We start from the raw sequence: 20211 nt of genomic DNA, 5'->3' as shown, positions 1-20211 counted from the left end.
GCCATTGAAGTGCTTCTGGACGGTACAGTCAACAGTTAAAACATGTTATATTTTAAACTTTTTGCTAGTGTATTAATATTTATAAAAACATACTTAAATAATTATCAATGTTTAGTTACATGCTTTATTAATATTTTGAATGTATTGGACTATGTGGCTATTTCAAAGCAGCCGCTTCAGTGATGTGGGGCCTTCACTTCCACTGCACCTGGGGAGATCTGCAGCAAAGGCCAGACGCGTGTCTGAAGTTGCTGCTGACACCCGTGCTGCCATCCACCTTTTGGAAAAAAAGGTGCTCTGTTTCTGAAGCCGCAGAGTTAAAATAAAGAGAAAATTGGCTGTTTATAGTATGGGATTGAGTGTAGATAATGTCTCATGGCACACTAGCTTGCCCCAGCAAACTACTACCTAAAAACCATTAATGGTGATAATGTGTCCTTTAAAATCTTCCAAGTAAACGCTCTGGCACGGGAACTTTCTTGGTAGTCCCAAAAAAATATTTACACAAAAGCGAGCAGCCCATCACGAGTAAACGGCTGAGTGGTTAAAGAATTTGGACGTGTCTTTATTATATGCCCGTCATGTGACGGCAGTCAGAGTCAAAGCTCACCCATTCCCCCCACCTAACCCTACTTCCACAATTCGGCTTCTTCTCATGCCCGTCTCTCGCCCCGCCGACTCTTCTTCGCTGGCGCCTGAACGGTTAGTTAGAGACGGCCGCCAGGCATCATGTGACAAACAAGCAAACACACACTGGCCTGCATACAAGCACACACTCGTAAACTCCAAACACATTCATTCGTTACTCCGCCTCCCATTGACTTCTTTCATGTGGCTGATTCGAAGGAGCGACGCCGGCTCTACCACAATGGGGTCCTTTCTACCAGGCGGCGTCGTACCCGATGGTCCTTGCGACTTTAAGAGACGAGCGGACGCACCTCGAGGGTAAATGTCATGGTTGGCCCGCTAGATCGCCGAGTAAATGCTTTTTCTCCGTTCTCTTCTGGGGCCAGGGGTTAACTTAAGGTTGTCGTAAATCAGAATGTATGTGATTTGTCGTGTTGGAGGATGTTATCTTTCATATTTCCTGGGGATATGACGAACTGTAATATTAGAATAATAATGCAGAAGACCCCAGGGATGCAACATGAATCTGTTCTGAGGGGTAGATCGTAAAGTGAAATTGCTGTATGGCGGATGATAGAACCTGTGGCAATTAGCTAATGCCGTCTGAACACCCGGGATCCCTGGTAAGACTATTAATATAGTGCATTTGTTTCAATAAAAATGATTTATATTGTATTATATTCGATTCAATTAAAATAACAAAATGGTAAATCGTCAGTACAGTGCCGCATTTTTCGCACAATAAGGCGCACCGGATTTTCAGGCACACGTTCACATTTCTGGCCAATTTGTAGTTTCAGTGTGTGCCCTAAAGTTCTTGTGGTACGAGACAATTTAAGAGGTCAAATGTTATGGTTGGCCCACTAGATCGCAGAGTAAATGCTGTTTCCGGTTCTCGTCTAGGCCCACGGGTTAATTTAAGGTTGTCGTAAATCATAATAGAATAGAATAGAATAGAATAGAAAACTATTTGTCATCGTTACAAAATGGGTTGAACATATTGTGACAACGAAATCGGACGTGGCACTCCAGTCTCACATTTAACAGTGAGGGTAAAAGAAAACAAATAAGATAAAGGAACAGTACACATCCGTGGGGGGAGCCAGTGCTCAGTGTTAGGGTGGGAGAGACGTGGTTTCGCGGACTGTGGGCGGTTTGAAAGGAAGTCCATTATCCAGTGGCAGATGGAGGAAGAGAGTCCTAGGTGAGAGAGTTTCTCCATCAGGATCTCCGGGATAATGGTATTGAAGGCTGAGCTGAAGTCCAGAAAGAGCATTCTGACGTAGCTCCCCCGGTGGTCCAGGTGTCTCAGCGCGGTGTGAAGTGCTGTTTTAATGGCGTCGTCAGTTGAGCGGTTTCAATACATGTGACTTGGTGTGTTGCCGGAGGTTACCATTTATATTTCCTGACGAGATCTCATCTCATCTCATTAGCTGCACCGCTTATCCTCAGTAGGGTCGCCGAGGTGCTGGAGCCCATCCCAGCAAACATCGGGCAGTGGGCAGGAGACACCCTGAACTGGTTGCCAGCCAATCGCAGGGCATACAGGGACAGACAACTCGCTCGCTCATTCACACCTAGGGACAATTTGGACCGGCCAATTCACCTGAAATGCATGTCTTTGGAATGTGGGAGGAAACCGGAGTGCCCGGAGGAAACCCACGCAAGCACGGGGAGAACATACAAACTCCGCACAGGAAGTCCGTTAGCTGGATTTGAACCCACACAGGAGAAGACATACCATAATTATAATAATAATAGGAAAATAATACAGTAGATCACAGGGATACAAAATGAATCCGTGCTAAGGTGGAAATCCTAAAGTTAAATTGTTGTATGGGGGGAATAGAAACTTATTGTAGAAATAAATTGAATATACGATTGAAATATTACGATTGGTCCGCTAAATGCTGTTTGTCCGTTCTTCTCTAGTGTCACGGGTTAATCTAAAGTTGTAGTTAATATAACATGTATGTGATTTTTCAGGTTGGATGATGTTCTCATTCATATTTCCTATGGATATGACATACCATAGTAATGGGAAAATAATACAGTACACCCCAGGGATACGACATTAACCTGTTCTGAGGTGGGAATTGTAAGTGAAATCGCCGTGATGGCGGAAGATAGAAACCTATGGTAATTAGCTAATGCCTCCCGGACAACCAGGATCCCAGGGAAAACGAATGATTTTATCTAAAAAAAACTCCTCCTTGTGAATTTGACATGTTTCAATGACAATTAATTCTATTCGATTCTATTCAAATCAATGAAAATAACAAAATAGTCAATTGTAAGCGACATATTTTCCGCACTATAAGGCGCACCGAACTATAAGGCCCCTTTTTTCACATTTATGGACCATTTGGGGTTTGTGGGTGTGCCTTATAGTCCAGAAAAATACAAATTAAGAGAAGAGTTGATTTATCTTGAGGCCAAATGGTATGGTTGGCCCACTAGATTGCGGAGTAAATGCTTTTTCTCTATTCCTTTCCGGGGCCGCATGTTAATTTCGAGTTTTCATGAATCAGAATGTATGTCATTTGTCGTGTTGGATGATGTTGGATGACCGTTCACATGACATACTATAATAATTAGAGGATAATAAAGTAGACCCTAGGGATATGACATGAATCCTTTCTGAGACGGAGATCGGAAAGTCAAATCATCGTACGATGGGGGGTAGAAACCTATGGTCATTAGGAAATTTATGTTTGTGCATTTGACATGTTTCAATGAAAATTCATTTCATTGTATTTTATTTCCATGGTTGAGTTTTTTTTGCTTCAACCTTTAGCAAGTCTTGACAGCCATTGGTCTGTTGCTCATTTGTGTCCAGAATATTCTGTAATATATTTTAAAAAAAAAACTTCTCATCTCTTCAGCCTCTATTGTGACCAGCCAACCGTCTTACAATCAAAACAAATATGAGGAAAAATAAATCAGTTTTCTTTTTAACAATGGTTACGTGCGAGGTTCTTCCACTGTCTTTTGTTTAAGCTTTGGTTCAACAACGGAAACAATCTTTTTTAACACCCTAGCGGCACCTAGTGCCCAGTTTCAACTTGAAGAAAATATTTCACAATTACAGTACAAGAATATGATTAATCGAATCAGCTAATTTGTTGACACTTAAACTCTGTGATGTGTACGCACTGCTATGGGTCAAATCAGGAAGTAGCTAGCGAATTCTGTTGCAAAGCAGACGTACAGCAATCACAAACATTAGCAGACACACATTGAGCCCCTACCTCACCAGTATCATGGATATAGCATCCATATGAAACTCACAGACACACTAACATTAGGCTTTAATATTTTTGATGGGGACCCAAACTATCATTTTGCAGGTTTGAACAGATGAATGTTGTATTCCAGGTTCCACTGTGTTTTTAACATAAACACTACAATTCAAAAACTTGGGGTCACCCAGAGCCTTTACTGTTTCCCGTGAAAACAAAATCACACTATTTTTTTCTCAAATGAGTATTCCAATATCTGTGTTGTTTTGCCCATATGAATCTCTTCATTTTGTTGGCCACTCTAAGATGTTATTTTTGAGACCAGCCTCTTATCTGTGGACGTTGACACTGGTCTTTTGCACGTACCATCTAACCAAGCTGCCCGTGGATAGATAGATAGATAGATAGATAGATAGATAGATAGATAGATAGATAGATAGATAGATAGATAGATAGATAGATAGATAGATAGATAGATAGATAGATAGATAGATAGATAGATAGATAGATAGATAGATAGATAGATAGATAGATAGATAGATAGATAGATAGATAGATAGATAGATAGATAGTTTATTCATCCCGCAAGACCTGTAATAGACTCATCACATCAACATCAGTCTAAAACAATATACTTGAAAACTATAAAGCCAGTATAATTCATATACAAGGGCTGTGAAATTCTACAAATGACATGATTCCCAGCAAATATGGTGTGGTTACATTCATGAGAGTCCAGTGAATCCAACCGTGTAATATATTTACTCCAAAACACACAATAATGCCAACAGATTAAAAAAAATATCAGCCTAAAAGCATTCCTGCATTGTTTGACGAACTATATTGTGATCCATCTGTTTTGCTCCATAACTCTCCTTATATATATATATACAAAAGTCAATTCCATTGAAGTTGGGAAAAAGTTTAAAATGTCAGTAAAATTAGAATAGAATGACTTGCAAACCTTTTCTAACCCATATTTAAATGAATACACCACAAAGACAAGATTATCCATGTTCAAACTCATAAACTTTATTTCCATAAGCAAATAATGATAAACTTAGAATTTTATAATTGCAACAAGTGCCAAAGTAGTTGGGAAAGGGGCTTCTTCACCATTGTGTTACATCACCTTTCCTTTTAATAACACTCAATAAACGTTTAGGAAGTGAGGAGACTAGTTGTTGAATCGTTGATAGTGGAATCCTTTCCCATTCTTGCTTTATGTACAGCTTCAGCTGTTCAACAGTCCGGGGTCTCCTTTGTCTTATTCTGCGCTTTATAATGCGCCACACATTTTCAATGGGAGACAGGTCAGGACTGCAGGCAGGCCAGTCAAGCACCCGCACCCTCTTACTACGAAGCCACGCTGTCGTGAGACGTGCAGTGTGTGGCTTGGCATTATCCTGCTGGAAGAAGCAAGGGCGCCCATGGTAAAGATTCTGTTTGGATGGCAACATACTTTGTTCCAAAACCTGAATGTACTTTTCTGCATTAATGGTGCCTTCACAGATGTGCAGGTTACCCATTCCTTGGCCACTCATGCACCCCCATACCATCACAGATGCTGGCTTTTGCACTTTGCGTGCATAACAGTCTGGGTGGTTCTGTTCTTCTTTGGACCGGAGGACACGACGTCCACAATTTCCAAACACAATTTGGAAAACTGACTCATCAGACCACAGAACACTTTTCCACTTTGTATCAGTCCATTTTAGATGGGCTCGGGCCCAGAGAACCCTGCGGCGTTTCTGGATGTTGTTGATGAATGGCTTACGCTTTGCAACATAAAGTTTTAACCCACACTTACGGATATAGCGTCGAACTGTATTGACTGACAGTGGTTTTCCAAAGTGTTCCTGAGCCCATGTGGTGATGTCCTTTACACATTGATGTCGGTTCTTAATGCAGTACCGCTTGAGGGCTCGGAGGTCACGGGCATTCAATAATGGTTTACGGCCATGCCGTTTACGCACAGTGATTTCTCCAGATTCCCTGAACCTTTTCACAATATTATGGACTGTAGATGATGATATCCCTAAATTCCTTGCAATTGTACTTTGAGGAATGTTGTTTTTAAACTGTTCAACAATTTGCTCACGCAGTTGTTCACAAAGAGGTGAACCTCGCCCCATCCTTGCATGTGAATGACTTAGCTTGTTCGGGTCTCCCTTTTTTATACCCAGTAACAACTCTCACCTGTTGCTAATTCATCTGTTCACCTGCAAATAGTTGGTTGATTTCCATTCATCCACTTTCTGAGTAGTTATTGACACCTGTCCCAACTATTTTGGCACGTGTTGCTGTCATCAAATTACAGAGTTGATGATTTTCTCCCAAAACAATAAAGTTTATGAGTGAAGACAATAAATATGTTGTCTTTGCTGTGCATTCATTTAAATATGGGTTGAAAAGAATTTGCAATTTACTTGGATCAATTTTTATTTGCAATTAACACACTTTCCCAACTTCATTGGAATTGAGTTTTGTATATATACACTTATATATATATATATATATATATACACTTATATATATATATATATATATATATATATATATATATATATATATATATATATATATATATATATATATATATATATATGTATATATATATATATATATATATATATATATATATATATATATATATATATATATATAATAAAATAAATAAAAATAAAATAAATATGCCATGAATTTTTTCAGCTTAAAAAATATTTAGCCAATTTGTGACCGATTCAAGTGTGTATTGACACATTGGTTACCCAATGAAATTCCCAAAGTAATTTTATGCAATTTTACAATGTGTATTTAAATCCAAGCTAAAAATAAACATGCGTAAATGTTAACCGGGGATCCATTTTTACGCACGAATATCTTGCGCAAATGTGCACAATCTCGGATTGACTTCTGGAAAGAGAAGTAAATCATTGACAACTCTTTAACGATGCCTAAAAAATGGCCATAGTAAAGTAAACTGTTGCAAAATTTTTAGGGGTGTAATCTAGTCGTCTCCAAATGGCCGCTTTTGGAAACTCCTAGACCTACCATTAGAAAAATTGTCTTTGGATAAAGATGCATAAACGAAAGAGGAGATTGTATTCATTTTGAAAGTGGGGAGAAATCGAATCCTGCATGTTTTTTTTCCTTTTTCCCTTCGTATTGTGTTCAACCACCCGTGCACCTTTTTTTCTTCCTTCTCCCAAAGTAATGATTTGATGTCGCTAATGGCTTCCTAAATTTTGTAGCCGGTAAACCCGACTCGGTCTCGAGTTGCAGCGTCTGGACGACCGCCAGACTAAAAAGGGCGGCGGCGACGTTTGGATGCTGAAAGGAACGAGGTCGAGTTATGAGTCTGGGATCACCGTCCAAGTTTCGTCACCTTCGTGGCTTCTTTTCAAGACAATCATATTTCTATAAGTTTAACGTCTATGTATCACGACAAAAGAACCCCCTTGAATAAATCAAGGTACTCATTTATGTCCACTGTCTCCTTTCTAAGAAATATTGATGGTGAGAGCATCCAAGGCAACAAAAATGTGTATGTTGTGATTGATAACAAGCTTAAATTAACGTGTCGCCCCACGAAAAAAACAAGAAACAGACTTTTCTCTTGGCTGTGATTGTAGGACACCAATTATACAGGGAGTATACACCACCTTTCAAAGAAATTTCTCTATTTTTGAAGGAAAAGCACTGTTTTTAAATAAATCTAAGATGAAACTTATCAGAAATACACTCCATGCATTGTTCAGGTATTTTAGCTGCAAATTTCTATTTTTTAATGCAATGCTGCTATATAGGCAGGTGTACAGAGAACCATTTTCCGCAACCCACACTCCAGTGTTTTAAGAGTACATTCACGGTACATGGTTCCCTTAGTCGCATGGGTCATCGGAGCACCAATGAGGATGCAACTCTGGACAGCTTTCTCCACTGTTGCCAGTTCCTGGCCGGTTTTTGGGTCATGGAAAAGTTGGCACCAGCACATTGAGTTTGCTAATTGCATTAGAAAGCTTATGGTAATGATGCAATGTGGGTATCCTTGGTAAAATATTTTCTGCTGGTTAGAGAAGCTATAAAGTTGACCTTCTGTCATGATTCCTGATTCGGGGCATCTGCGAATGCCCCGTTGGCGCCAACAGCCTTGAGCGCTCATTGACTCTTTTTAAACCGCCGCCTTCCAAGAGGAAGCTGTCAGACAGCAGAACCTACGCTTTTGCTAGGCAAGCACCGTACCCTCCGACAATCTCCTGCTCTGTTTTCTCCTGCCTGTTACTTGTTGCCGACCTGTTTCTGGACCCGTTTCGGCCCTGCACTTCTGTCCCGGCCATCGACCTGTTTTGCCCTGTTTCCTGCCTGATACATGTTGCCGACCCTTTTTCTGGACTCGTTAGCACCCTTGCTCCCCCGTCCCGACTATCGACCAGCTTTTCTGCCACCCACGACCACCCCCGCTTAACACGGAAGTGCCACTTCCGCGTTCCTGCCATCAGCTCCCCGTGTCTAACGATCATCGGAACGTGGAAGCAAGCACTCCTCTCTTTTTTCAATAAAACTGAGTTAAACGAACGCTATTGGGTCCTGTCTCCGTCTCTGGCTTGTGACACCTTCCTTCGAGCTTGTCAAGTATGTGGAGCATCAAATTTATTGATGTAATTAACTTTCAGAATCATACTAAAAATTAGCAGAATATTCTATCACTAGGATGGGAATCCATTTTTTGCCTTTTACTACAAAAAATAAATCGTCCCCCATTAGCATATTTTATCTTGTTTTTTTCTCGTAGAATAACGAAAGAACGGGGACCGGTGAGTGTGTTCCAACTACAGGGGAATCACACTTCTCAGCCTCCCTGGTAAGTTCTATTCAGGGGTACTGGGTAGGAGGGTCCCGCCAGGAAGTCAAATATCCAATTCAGGAGGAGCAGTGTGGTTAATGTCTGTGCAGTGGAACACTGCATCAGCTCTACACACAGGGTTCTCGAGGGTGCATGTGGTCATTATGTGTTTTTGTGGACTTGAAGAAGGCATTTGCCCGTGTTCCTCACATTTCTGAACAATTAACATTTCTATTGAGGTTTTAGAAAATGTTTTTACCGACTGGATACATTTTAGATTCAGATTCAGATTCAGATTCAGATCTACTTTATTGTCATTCTAGTACACGTGTATACAGAACGAAATGTCGATGGATCTGACTCCCACAGTTTCCCTCAGTGTCCTTCAGTGTACAGATATAATAAAGCTGTATTGTGTTATTTACCATAGTGCCGATAGTGCAAGAAGAGACGCTAACCAGATGTGCAAGATGGGCAGTCAGGTTAACAAGTCAGGTACACAGTACCATTATATTGTAAACAATAACACTGTAGTAATAACACTGTAAGTAACAATAGTGCAGAGATCAAATGTGCAAGGAGTGGCAAGCTATAAAAAAAACTGCCACTAGTGCAAAAGTCAAATTAGCAGCCGTTTAGATTTAAGTTAACTATATGTTAGATTGACCATTTAACAGTCTAATGGCCAGGGGGACTAGACTATTGCGGAGCCTGGTGGTCCTGCACCGCACACTGCAGTACCTCTTCCCAGAGGCTAGCAGAGTGAATAGTCCATGATGGGGGTGAGAGGGGTCCCCGGTAATGTTCTTAGCATGGGATAAGCAGCGCTTTTAGTCAAACTACTAAAAAAATGTGCGCTGAATCCAGGACCAGGGACCATTGGACCAAGTTAGAACATTTAATATTTTGATTTTTTTTCTTTGAAACACGTAAAAAAACAAAATACATCTTCTGCCAATGGAGAATATTTACACTGTTTGCAGTGTGCAAGCGTTCTCTGTACTTTCTGTGTAAAAATGAATGCAAAAAAGGCAAAACTGATTACTACCCCGTCCCCCCCAAAATCATCTTCTCTTCTGGACTGAAAACTCTTACTTTCCTGACTCTCAGTTTCTGTGCCACGGCCCCAACGCTAATCCAGTTCAAATGTAAACAGACTTAGGTCTCCATTCCTCACTTAAACCGTATCAAATGTATCAAAGCGGAGGCTCAGCGGTGTCCCTGGTTACAGAGAGGTCAGAATGGGGTTATATTCAGGCCACACACTCCACTCAATTAAAAGAGTCGGATTGTCTGCGGGGTCGGCTAAGCGAGGATTTCTTCGCCTCAAATGTTCACAGTCCAATTTCAGTGAACCATCGTTTATCACAGGGATTGGGATCCAAAAAGAACCTATGATAAGTGCAATCCAAGAGCTAGAAACCTTGTTTTTTTCTCATAAAAACATTAAACACCAGGGATAGGACATTAATCTATTCTGAATTTGGGATTGTAATATGAAATTGCCGTATAACAGAGGATACAAACATAAGCTATTTTGCTTCGAACCCCTGGTGTACAAATAAAAACATAACAAAAATAAGAAAATACTATATAGTAAGTACAACTTACTTGTAACATATGTCTCATCTCATCTCATCAGCTGCACCGCTTATCCTCAGTAGGGTCGCGGGGTGCTGGAGCCCATCCCAGCAATCATCGGGCAGTGGGCAGGGGACACCCTGAACTGGTTGCCAGGAAATCGCAGGGCACACAGGGACAGACAACTCGCTCGCTCATTCACACCTAAGGACAATTTGGACCGGCCAATCCACCTGAAATGCATGTCTTTGGAATATGGGAGGAAACCGGAGTGCCCGGAGGAAACCCACGCAAGCACAGGGAGAACATGCAAACTCCGCACAGGAAGGCCGGTAGGTGGATTTGAACCCACACAGGAGGTTCCCAAGACCTTGGAACTGTGCCGCACACGCGCTAGCCACTGCACCGCCGTGCTGCCCCCTGTAACATATGTGTATATGATTAAATACAAATAATGAATGTACTGTATATCTAAAATAAAAATCAAGATTTATTTAACTTGGTGTACCATGACCTGAGCTGGTGCAGTAGAGATGGTTGGTGGATGCAAAATAAGGGGGGTGTGGAGTGAGGCGGATTTAAATTAAGATTGATTATAAACCTTTCTCTTGCAAGGGCTTTCCTTAAAATATTTCCTTGTTTTGATCTCTATATTCTTACAAATTGTGCCAATTGTCGATTAGTCATGGCCATCATTTTCGGCGAGTGTAATGATGTAGTTGCCTTCTTCATATTTTTTTGATAAAGGCAAGCTTTGTTTCCATGGTCATCGTGTTTTTGCTTCTCCTTTTAGCATAACTGCACCCACAGTACAAAAACATTCATTATTGTATAGCGGACATGCAAAGTCTGTAAAAAGTGCATGAGATTCTGAACTGAATGCTGAAAGAAAAAAAACATTCGGGCAGGTGTACCGATACTTGTATTTTAATGATGCTGTGATGCGAACCAATAGCAGACAAGCATTTTATATGATGTTGACCAATAGCAAACAGGTTTCTTAGACAACTAACCTATTGTATGCACTAACACTTGTTGATGTCATGGAGTGGGAAAAATACTATAAGGAAGGACAGAAAAGAAACTTGCTTTGCATATGTCGGGGTTCTACTGCATTATGAAATGTAAAACTTTAGTCGGTAAAGAATGTTTTGTCAACTTTATTGGTTTTGTGAAACGTGAAATTTGTACCTATGGAACATTAACTGGTGTATGTACATTTACATATCAAACTACAAGGTTATTGATGCACGGGTAGAGAAGAATGAAATGAAATGAAATGAAATGATCTGCATTTATATAGCGCTTTTCAAGTCAATGACTTCCCAAAGCGCTTTACAATGTGCTTCACATTTCCCAATAGCGGCCGTGCAGCCATGTAAGGCGCTAACCTGCTGGTTAGGGGTATTAGGGGTTCAGTGTCTTACCCAAGGACACTTCGACATGTAACACGGAGGAGCCGGGATTCGAACTGCGATCTCTTGATCACAAGACGAGCGCTCTACCTCCTGAGCTACTGCCGCCCGTTTAGCCAATTGGAATGCAGAACATATTGCACAATGCAAATCAATAAAGTCGCAAAACCGTGAAAAGGGAACCGCGTTATAGTGAGGGTTTACCGTATAACGAGTGTACGGGTCGTAACTTACTGAACATAAACGCGTAGAAGTACTGGGTTAATAGGTCATCTCGTGGATCGAATATGTGTGTGTTTGTGTGTTTCTATTTGTGTGTTTGTGTGGTTCAAGCAGAGACATAAAGTCGCCAAGCTTTAACACCCAGAAGGGAAAATATGTGTGAGGTTGTGTGTGGGCTAAAGACAATAATGCAGTCAGTGTCTGCAACAACATTTCTTCTTTGGTTAAATGAGATGCCCCAAAGGAACCTTTGATGACCTTGCAAAGCATTTGACTGAACATCCTTGTTTTCCTTTTAAATACAAGAGCTTTTATTCCCGGAATCAATGTACAAAGAATTTCGCAAGGGCCGTCCCGCCTTTCATCGAGTGTCTTTCGTCGCGAACAATTCACAAGACATTATTAGAACCCGAGGAAATGGATTTGTTTACTCAAGTCAAACACGAGTATTAATCTCGTTTGGGACTTATTTGCCATTGAAATGGATGATCCGGACACTTTTTTTTCCCTGTTCTGCCCTGAGGAGGAGTTTTTTTTAGATAAAATCATCCGTTTACCCTTTGACCCCAAGCTTAAGATGTGTCTTTGTCAATGGTCCGAGCTGATGTGGGAATCAACCATTAACACAGCTCCCAATATGCCACCATCTTGTCTGCTAATTGGCAATAAAGGGGTACCGTCCCAGGGGAGGCCACATTTTGGCAAGGAAGTTCCAATTTTAGCAGATAAAATCCTGTTAGTTAAGGTAAAATATAGAAAAAAAAGAAGACAGATACTGATTAAGGGTTGGCAATCTAAGCATATCAGGGAAGGATGTAAAAGATTGAAACAAGTTAATGTTCTTAAAATTGAAATTGGATCGTCTCTAGGGTCCTATTCCTATTCTGTTCCAGTAGTCCTAGATGCTAGCTGCATTAATGAATACCATGGCTTTGGTAGGATGCTTCAACTGAGCCACTAGCATCAGTTATTTCAAATGATTTAGCAGCGAATGCCAGTTTCACTGACCGCAACTGTTAATGCTAATGCTAGCACTGCCATTTTAGCTGCATTAGCGAATGGCATCACTTTGGTACCGAGCTTCACTTTGGCTGAGATCATCACTGTAGCAGCTAATACCAAATGATTTAGCAGCTAGTACCAGTTTCACCTAACTAATGCTAGAATTGCGAACACTGTCACCAATGTTTTAATTTAAAAAATATATTTTAAATAAAAACTATGTACAGAAAGTAGATACATTTTCTAAAATGTGTGATATAATCTTTAATCAAAATATAAAAACAAATTGCCAAAAGTGTGGTTATTAGTTACAAATACATTTTTCTTCTGGTGAATCATAAAAGAAAAAAAAGTTTAAAAAAAGTGTTATCCCATGGCATGACTTCAGCTGCTAGCAACACTTTAGCTGGTAATGCTAAGTAAGTTAGCAGCTTATACCAGTTTTTGCCTAAACTACTAATTCTAATGCTAGCTTTGGGAACAAAGCCGCTAATGCTAGTGTCTATGCACTAAAACTGTTAAACCCTGCACATTTTAATTAGAAAACTGCACAATTTAAATTACACCCCGTCCAGACTTTAAATACATTTCCCAAAAGTGTCAATAAAAAAGAAAAACGGTCAGAAATGTGCCAATTAGTCACAAAAACCTTACTTGAGTGAACATGAAATGGAAATGGTGCCAAAATCTTCTTAAAAGAATCGTGACAAAATTAAGATCCTAGTTTTGTTTAAAAATAATTGTGTTGTGTTCATTCTGCCATATCGCACAACCCCACCACAGATGTAAAAAAAATGAGATCTTAATTCTAACCTAATCAAGCGTTATGTACAATTAGCGTCTACATCAACCTCAATAAGTCCCGGGGGTGCGTTCCAGCAGACGGGTTTTTGAACCAATCCCAAGCCCATCCATCACTCTTCCCCTTGGCACTCAACTGTCAGTTTGACCCCGATCTGGGAACCCGGTCTTATCTGATCCCACAGGACTCCCTCAGGGTTTGCTGGTTTTGAGGTAGCCATGCTGGGCTGTCCCAGCCAAGCCAAGCCGATCCGGGCCTTGATTACATACCTCCTAATAAACAGTTGAGTGTCTGACCTCCTACAACCTTCCATCAGTCACATGCAAGCTACTGCATCTGTGAGTGTGCAGGTATGGAGGAGCGTGTATACAAATACACAAAATATACTGCAATTCTTATGCTATAAAACTTAAAAATTTACGACGCGTTTCAAGAGTATACAGTATAGTGCATATTTTACAGAACAAGAACAAATAGGGAGGTTTTCCAGTACTTTATTGAATATTTACAACATACCCACAATATTTTACCCACAAATCAAGTTTCTCAATTTATACATCCAAATTGAACAGCAGGTAATGTATTTGACAAAAGTGCTGCACTTCTCTTCTCATCCGTGTCATCGGTGTCAATGTCAGGTAGGCCTGGGCCATATGACAAAATTAGTTAATAGGGTATCAAATTTCTTACCGGTCGATATCAATAATTATCACAATATTTATTTTCTTTTACAATTTATGAATATTTTTTGCCTCTCAATGTAAGTTGACAAAACAGATGCTGCTTTAACCAATCTCTAATGTCAGAATGAAGGCACATAGTAACAAACTACTACACAGCATTTTACAAATATACAGAACATTAAACAAAATTAAAAGTTAACTATATGAGGTCAACAATGCATAAAACATTGCACATAACCTGAGGTAAACCTGCAACCCCCCAAATTAAATAACCATAAATACACAACTTTTAATTTGCACTCAGCAACAAAAATGTTAAAACTTTTATGTGCAATAAGTCTCAAAGTGTCGGACAATGTTATCAAAATAAATTTAAAAAAAGAAAATGGCACGCTGTTGGAAAACGCTGTAATGAGCATTTGTTGGTGTTTGGGCTCAACACCAGCGCTCGTTTGGACTTGAATTGTTTTTAATTCTGAATTTTCTATCTAGAAGTTGATATTGTTTTAAATGATGGAATCAATTTATCGTATCGCCTTGGTGGCCACACGTAGTCGGCAAAGTTTGCAATAGAAGCTGCCGCTCTGTATTTTATCGGACTCTACACTTCCATACACCTCCAAACACCTTAAGAAGAAGGGCCGGTGTTATCCTATGTGTCTTTTTTGCCGACCGTGTTGTTTTTTTTCTCTTTTACTCTTCGTGAGACGCTCTATCGCCATTTTTGTCAAGTGATTGGCTGTTTCCGGTCACTATTTTTTCTCTTGAGCGTTGGTCTGGAACTTGCATTTTTATTGCATAAGCGCCCCCATTTTCTCCTGTGTTTGGGTGCTGTAATTGCAGTTCAAATATATATTTTTATCAAACATTTTTATATTTTATCGTGGCAAGAATTATATCATGATAATTATCGTTACTGTTTTATCACCCAGGCCTAATTTCAGATCCCTGAAGACTCTTTTAATCAAGCTAAGCTAAGCTAATGCATTTTGGTCCATTACTGTGAATATCACCAAATGCAACAACAAAAAAAGACACGACTGTTTTGCAATCTGGCACTATTCTCCAAAGAATGGCTAACCTGGTGCTGTCTTCTTTACGCAACGCATCTTTCATTTGCCCCCCCAGAAAAGTGCCTTTTGTCTGTTCTCCAACACGCAGCAATATGGGATCGGGTATAATAAATCATGACCAAGTGTAGTTCACTCTTTGTGGACAGAAGGGCAAAATAGTTGCAACAGGCCCAACAATAACGCTCCTTACTGGCCCCCAGCTCGCAGTAATATGAGATTGGGGATAAAGGATCGTCAAATATTTTTCAACCCGCGATGCATTGGGACCGCAAAGTACGATTGGCAAAGTATTGACAGATTACAGTATTTTAAAATGTATATTCCCTGGTAAAATCAGAAAAGATGTTCCTTTAAAAAAATCAATGGATTAAGAAAAATAACAATATGCACAATAAGATAAACACGAAGAGTTACACATGTCTAAAAGTGTTGTTTGTGACAAGGCTGCCTCCACAAAATCTTGCAAAATTATTAAATTTTTTTCTTCGCTTATTTCAACCAGTTGCTTTTTCTTGTTTTAACACATTTTTCATTTCTAAAAAGATTCTTTAAAGAAACAATACAATTTCCCATATACCACATTAAAAAAATCTATTTCAAGTATTATATTTATTATTTTATATGTGTTAAATTACATTAAAATATGAGAATAACGATTAAAATGTGCACAATTATTTGCCATTGAGACTTTATTTTTTTCCTTTTAAAAATATAATTACATAAATATGTGTAACTTGCGCTTCTTTTTTCTATTCAAAGTCAAACTCAAGTTGTAATCTTTAAGAGTCATGGACGGAAAGTCAGATAAAAAGGTTTAATTTCCCTGGTTGATTTGAATCCAATGTCATGCATGCAGCAAGGTGGACGGCGTCTTACCTTGTCTCTATACGTTTATCAAAACAGTGGACGGCGACATAGAAATAAGCTTTGTCGGGCCATGTAGCTAATCGTTCCAAAAGATTCCCAGCAGACGTGGGTCAGATTCAATTGGGGGCCTTTTAATTAATAAAGCTGTTTATCATGGGCGGACATCAGGTGCCGGGACGTTGGTAACTTGTCTTTGTAATTGGGCGCTCTGATTAAACTCCGCAGGAAGCTTTTAAAGCAGGAAGGTTATCAGTGTCCTTCTCTTCTTCTGTCATCCTCTCCTCAATGAGGGGAGACAGTTACCGGATCACTTCTACAGTCTTCCCTCGGCTAATCGCGGTTCGACTTTCGCGATTTCTATCTATTAATTTCTTTTACGGAATTTTGCCTCCATCACGGAATTTCTTCATCATTTTAGGAGCGCCAGTACACACAGAGAACAGCTTTCTCTTTATTGAAGCAATCTGAATGAAATAACTATTTATATGACTAATGACATATAAATATGATTTATGTTTTCGAGCAATCTGAACACAAGGTCAAGTCGACATCATTGTGAAAATTGACTTTTTTTTGTATCACATTTTTGACATTGAAAAAAAAAATCATTCATGCCACTTTAGTACCGTGTTTAATTTCCATTACTCCAAAAATGTACTCCATTGCTGCAGTCCGTGTGTTTACAAGGTGTCCCCGCGTGTAGATCAGACACTATATATTCATGGATATGGATGGATACAACTGTTTCATCCACCATTTATAGACAGTAGCATTTTGACCTTTAAAATAAAACAGAAATGTCCTGCTTAAATCAACCAATAAACATATATAATAAACGCTATATATTAAACACACTAAATTACTCATTAACGAAAAACAATGGCCTTAAGAGCAACACAGGGATTATAGCATGTGGCCGCACAAGTGCAGTTCATTTTAGGCGGAAACACAGAAACCGCAGGAAATAAACCGCTGGGTTAGGGTTACAGCACGCCATCTAACAAAAAAGTGCCCTCAGATGGTCTCCACTCACAGCACTATGTGATCGTGGATAATGGATAGATAATGGAAAGCTGCACGAATGCAGTTCAATTTTACTGGACAGAGGCAATAGGAGCTGCCAGGCCCAGTTGAAATTGACCCATGCACGCAGAAGTCTGCAATCCGGGATAATGGATTGTCAAATATTTTTCGACCCCTGATGCACTGACGCTGCAAAAAACAAAGTAGCCAGGCATTACAAAATATAGTTCCTGCTAGGTAGTGGAGGCAGGGGTAATAGCAGGTCTAAAACATATCCTGTGCGACCCTAAGCAGGCCAGCCCAAGCCTGACCAATTAAATTGATTTGCAGGGCCAAGCCCGACGCAAACCCGAAATTTCACGTTTTATTTGTGCGTACTTGTAGGATGACAGACGATTTATAATAACAAATTAAAGCCTGTCTTTCATAACGAAATCTAAGTTGTACAAGACTTTATAAATATCCACCTTTTTTTTTAGTTCCGTGTCTGCGGTGGTTACATTGACAAACATTTTTCCATCATTGAGCTTTTTTAATTTAGTTTTTAGAGTTGACGGGAAAATTTTAACGGGTTGAAAATTGAGCCATAACCCACAGCAGCAGTACAACCTTAAGAAATTAGCATGGTACTTTAAGAGAGAGACAGGCAGAACAATAAAGAGGATCAATTCTAGGTGAAAAATGGATAGACACACGATGGAGTTATTTCAATTGAAATTGCAAGAATTTACGTGTTGTGATGAGGCAACTTCTGTTTGTTTTTTTTTGCGCAGTACAGTACATAGGACTTTAAAAAAATATTTTTTGTATAAATGAGTTCAATTTAGTATCCACACATAATTTTCATATACATTTTTATAAAACATATTTATTAAAAAAAAGAGAGAGAAGAATGTTGTTCTGCCGAAATGTCATACGCTGTGAAGATGTCCTACCTTGGGCTTACCTGACAGCAGCAATTGTGTTTTCTCTACAATCAAGTAAAACCAGCAAAACAAAAACTCAGTGTTGCAAACAAAACTTTTTACGGTGATACAAAACGAGGGTTGGCGTTGTTGGGAAATAATCATTAGAAATGTACCATTTACCAAATTGTTCGAGTTAGTTATCTGACTCCATTAACCAAACACCACCTAACAATGCATGCTCGTTTATTTTGTGAAAAGACGGACAAGAAAACGGCATTTCCACCCGGGGGCAGATTTAATTTCTTAAAGTATTTAACTAAGTGAACTCCATCGAATTAGCAGAATTAGCCGAATTAGTTGAATTGGTGTCGCTCTTCGTCAAGCCTCTCTCTCGATTGTCCCTCTCGATCTTCGATCTTCCCAAGTCCTTCCGGCCCACGCCTTTTTCCCAAGCTGGCGTGTCGGCTCCTCCCATGGGCGGGCCAGAGACTCCCCACGTGGACTCCACCTTGTCTCCTCGATGTCTGGACCCCGAGTGATTATAAAATCAGTGCCTGGCCTCCTGCGTCTTGGCCTTCTCCGTCAGAGTCCTGTTATCAACAGACCTAAACAAAACACTCGCATTCAGAACGGCCTGACCTGTCATTGAACTTAAGCCTTCTCTGTGAAAAATCTTCATTGCATTCAATAAATGTAACTTGTATAAAATCCTTTATAGTAAAATGTATAAAATCCTTCAGCGTGGATATATACACTGCGTGATTAAACAAAATCCATGCTAGAACACGACCAAAGAAATACACACCAGCTACTTCAGAAACCAGTATTTTGAAGCAGTGACAGTCAAAAAGGACTAAATAAAGAAGAAAAACATAAGAATTCACCGCTTTCTACTGAATGTATCCTCTCTTTCAAAGGCACATATGATAAACATTAAACATTTGCACATCTTCTGCGTGCGTGCCCATGCGCACTGGGCATTGGTAGGAAGTCTTAATGGTTAAGAAGGAATTCAGAACACCGACCCGACCTGAACGCAATTATCGACATTTTGGACCCGACCCGAGCCAAAATTTGGGCTTGGACATTGGTTTGAGTTTAAGATTTTACCTTAGTCACTTAATCAAGGTGGTTATGGAACACATTTACCAGGAATTAACACTTAAATATAACCCATGCGACCATTTTCTTTGGCAAATTCAAAAAATGTTAGATGTGATTTATAAGCAATACTAATTATGATTCTATTGACGGCTTATAGCGTGGCCACTATTTCTTGTTGGCAAGTGAACCTCAGCACTGGCAGAGGTGGACAGCTCCAGTCCGGCTTGACATGAATGGACACTTATTGATCCTAGCAGGCTTCGGTTAAGCAGCTCTAATGCGTTTACAGCCCACTACACTCCCACTGCACATTGTTTGCCCCTCTTCATTAGAACGAGACCATAACAGATCTATACAACTCCCTTGATACTCAATGACATTCCCATTCTGTGGCTGGCTGTTACCGTTCTCCCCTCCCCATTATCTCCCTCCATCCTCTGTCCTTCAAGATCTCCGGGGAATAAACTCTAACGGCAGCGTTTTGTGAGGAGCGGCTGGTGTAAGCGTTAATAGATTTTGATGGCCAAAATTAATTCAAATTATGCCTGGCTCTAGAAAAAAACAATTCCAGAGTTATCATTCTGTCAAATATTTAATAAAAGAGCATCATGTTGTGATTATGATTAAACTTCCATGATGTCAATTCAAGAATTAGTCACATTTCTCTGCAGGATATTGAATTATCTAAATTATTTGAGTCCAAAACACAACAACATTGAATTATTGTGAGTCAGAGTAGATAAATACATTCTTGACCCATTGGCAGAAACGTCTACTCATTTTAGGTTCAAATTTTCTTTTTCCAAAACCGATGGC

The 20211-nt window shown here is 39.7% G+C and overlaps 1 long non-coding RNA gene across 1 annotated transcript; it reads left to right on the top strand.

Annotated features, from left to right (window-relative positions):
• The first annotated feature begins 792 nt into the window (after positions 1-792).
• On the top strand, positions 793-7355 carry LOC148364572 (uncharacterized). The gene is made up of 2 exons (XR_015850768.1): positions 793-945; positions 7124-7355. It is a non-coding gene; the product is annotated as an uncharacterized LOC148364572 (long non-coding RNA).
• The last annotated feature ends 12856 nt before the right edge of the window (positions 7356-20211 follow it).

This window comes from Urocampus carinirostris, chromosome 6 (assembly GCF_059441175.1).
Source record: "Urocampus carinirostris isolate Australia breed hairy pipefish chromosome 6, RoL_Ucar_1.0, whole genome shotgun sequence".
NCBI classification, from domain to species: domain Eukaryota; kingdom Metazoa; phylum Chordata; class Actinopteri; order Syngnathiformes; family Syngnathidae; genus Urocampus; species Urocampus carinirostris.
The sequence above is the reverse complement of the archived record's forward strand: the minus strand, read 5'-3'. Positions and strand labels throughout refer to the sequence as shown.